Source organism: Pteropus alecto, unplaced genomic scaffold, assembly GCF_000325575.1.
Source record: "Pteropus alecto unplaced genomic scaffold, ASM32557v1 scaffold95, whole genome shotgun sequence".
NCBI lineage: Eukaryota > Metazoa > Chordata > Mammalia > Chiroptera > Pteropodidae > Pteropus > Pteropus alecto.
The window spans coordinates 5,661,137-5,664,647 of NW_006441071.1; positions in this window are offsets into that span (position 1 = coordinate 5,661,137).

A 3,511-nucleotide genomic window follows, 5' to 3' on the forward strand; every position below is an offset into this window, starting at 1 on the left:
AGATGGAGTGATATTCTTTATTCATGGATACTGTGTCTTGGCAAGGAGTATATATATATATTGCATTTTTCTTCATTGTCAATATACTTAGTATTAAATGTGGATCTTCAGCTGGAATATAATACATACATATCATGTCTCTTATTTGAGGTCAGAGCTCTCCATATCCTTAAAGGAAAAGGAAAGTAATGTGTAGTATTTACTGTCAAGGTAGGATATCATTTCAGCACTGCTAAAAAGTTGTACATTCATTTGTCCATCCATTCGTAAACATATACTGGTTTCCTAGCATGTGTCGGGTTCTTTTGCAGGCATGGTGATGTAGGGCTTTAAAAAATATTGTTCTTAAGAATCATCTTGACAGATGGGAAAGATAAGCATGTATAAATACAATGCAGTGTACTGAAAAATGATGTATACAAGTTGTCATGGGAGCATATTTCACAAATTTTTGTAAAATGCTTAAGAGTATTCTCAACTCATAGGTTCACCTAGGAACTGCCCTGTGCAACCTCCAGTCTGAGGAATAGGACTTAGAATTTTTACAATTCTTTATTTCAGAGCTCAGCTAAAGCCCACACAGATGTGGGGGTTTGGGCATTAGGTCTGTGGTATTGGGTACTTGTTAGACAGTGGACGTACTTATTCCTGCTCATGTTTGTGGCCATCACTATTACCAGCCTTATGTTGACATTGGCTGGAGTTCTGGGTCTGTGGCCCTTAGGCAAATCCCAAATTGGTTAGCCTTATTTTCAGGGTTTGAGAAGATCACAAAGGTGATGATCTGTCACTACAGAAACCATTATGGTAGCTGGAAATGCCTGTTTTCCTCCATTACCAAGTTTAGAATGTTCATTTCTCTTGCTTCCATCTCAGTAAGGTGATCACTACCCCTGTACGTGGCATCCTTGTTCTTTTTGTACTGGCTGGCATTGGCTTGTACAAGCTTGCACTGAGTAAGAATTTCTTATTGCAGTTCTTCTAGGAAATGGGTTGAGTTTCTATAAATGTGCAGACCCATAGATTAGCATTAACCTTTTATGTTTCAGAGAAAAGGAGCACCAAAGAAATATAGCTTTTTCTGAGGCAAATTTCTCTGGGGCTTTTCAAAAATCAAGGCATCTATCCACGTGTAAGCAGAACCATCACTGCTGGCTCTTTCAACTAAGATTATGAATTTTATTTATTTATTTATTTATTTATTTATTCGCAGTGACATTGATTAATCAAATTACATAGGTTTCAAGTGTACAGTTCAATAACACGTCATATGTATATTGCATTGTGTGTTCACCATCGACCCTGTTTTGGCTTCCGAGATTGGACAGGATCGGGCTTGTTCAGGGTGGCATGGCCGTAGACCATGGACCATGGCTCCACTGGGGCGTGAACCTAAGACCTTCTGTGTGTAAAGCATATGTGCTAACCTCTACACTATGGAACCATGTCCAAGAGGCTGAATTTTGACTGCATTTATTTCACTTTGCTGAGTAATGAGAATGACCAAGATTGAGCTTATCTTCACTCCTTAAGAAAATTCTACTCCCACCTCCAGCCCTACCAGTCATCTCTTTTTCCTTTTTTAATGAAGTTCAGTGCCAGATATATGTTAGTGAGTGACAGTGAATGGTATGGTTCCATAGGAACAGTTTTCCAGAGAAAACTGAAGAGAGAAAAAATTTGCCCATTTATTTTTGTTAAGTACAAATATGCTTTGACTCACATGACTTTATTTCTTCTTGCGATTGGCGATTATAAACCTAGAATGTTCGGGAGAATCCAGGATCTCATATTTATAATGAGCCACTTTTACTCACATCTTCCACATCTCCTTAAAAGACATACATTTTGAGATGTACACAGGCTATAATGATGGTTTGGGAGAAAACAAAGAATATTTCATTGTATAAAGAGCATTCAAAATTACAGTGAGTATGAGTTTTCCTGTGGTCCAAGGGAATCCTCTAATTATCAACTCCTTTCTTGAAAGTTCTGTCGTGGTTGGTTCCAGTAGCTAGTCTAGATCTTATATGTATAGGTCCATATTTCTCTGCAACAGAAGCATGTTTTTTTTTTTTTTCCTAATTACTATCATCTGCTATTTTGGATATTCTGCTTTTTATTTAATGATATTAATCTCACTTTGGGATTCATCTCTATTATCCTAGCAATATATATGATCAAAACAAATGAAATGGCCAATATTTAACAGTTTTGATCTGTGAAAATGACAATTTCATGTGTGTAAAGTTAAACTTCCTGAACTCTGATTGAGTCTGTCCAGAATAGTGCTCCAGATGTTACACAGAACAGTTCAATATGACCATTGGCACTACACGTCCTTCTGAGATGATTGGGGCCTCTCTAAGCATGTACCTTTTCCAGGTATCTCCAGTGTGAGCTACAGAAATGTTTGCATACTTATTTATTTGTGTCCTGCCAACAGCTCTCGGATCCGTCTCTCTCTCACTTCCACCTTCCCCTCTCTCTCTCCCACACACATTTTGAGAACAAATGTTAATTCTGTAATAAGGAGCAAAAGAAATTGCCCCATAATTTCAAAGATAGCTTCTTTCACAAAGAAGTTAGTACCTAATATTTTCATGTAGAACTAGGCTAGTTCATTTTATTCACCTCCTTGCTTGCATAGCCATTTCCTTGACCACAAAACGACCCAATCAAAAACTTGAAATTGATCATCTGAAGGGATCATTTATTATTTTAGACTGGGCCCATCTACCACTCCAGTTCCTATGTGGTGACGAGGATGAGAATAGATCATGTCAACGCCTTCATTCATTCAGTTTGAGTAACTACCGTTAGCTGTTGTAATTCAACAAATAATTTGTCCAGTACATCTTAGTACATCTGCCCTCTCCATTTATTTCATCTGTTCTCTTCTGTATTACAAGCAGGTAGGCTGATGTTTTGATTTTTTGTCACTAATGCAAGCATCTGGCATACACAGAATGCAACTATTGGGTGAAGACAAGTCCTTAAGTCTCAGCCTTGACTGTATAGCAAAATGAGGAAATTTAAGAGTATTTGGGAAACATCATTTGACAGGTTACTGAGCTTTTGTCATCACATCTTCTCATGTAACAGAAGCAGCATGGTAAGGTAGATGACTAGACTTGCAGTCATAAGTTCTCTCTTTGAGTTCTGATCCTTCTAACTGCTAGCTGGAGAAAGCTTGGGCAAGCCATTGAACCATTATCAGTCTCAGTTTATTGACTGATTGTTAGCATTGAGAGAATAAGAACAGCTAAAGTCTGTTATGTATTTCGACTCACTGAATCCTTTGCTCAACCGTATGGTGTGTAGGTATTCTTATCAACCCCATTTAATGGATAAGGAAACTGGGGCACAGAGGATGAAGTAACTTGCCCGGAAACACACAGCTAGAAGTAAAGGAACCCCAGGATTTGACTCCATGGCTAGCTCTGGAGTCAAGAATTTCAATACTATTATTTTGAATGGATTTAGAGTTTATACCATAAGGCATAAAATG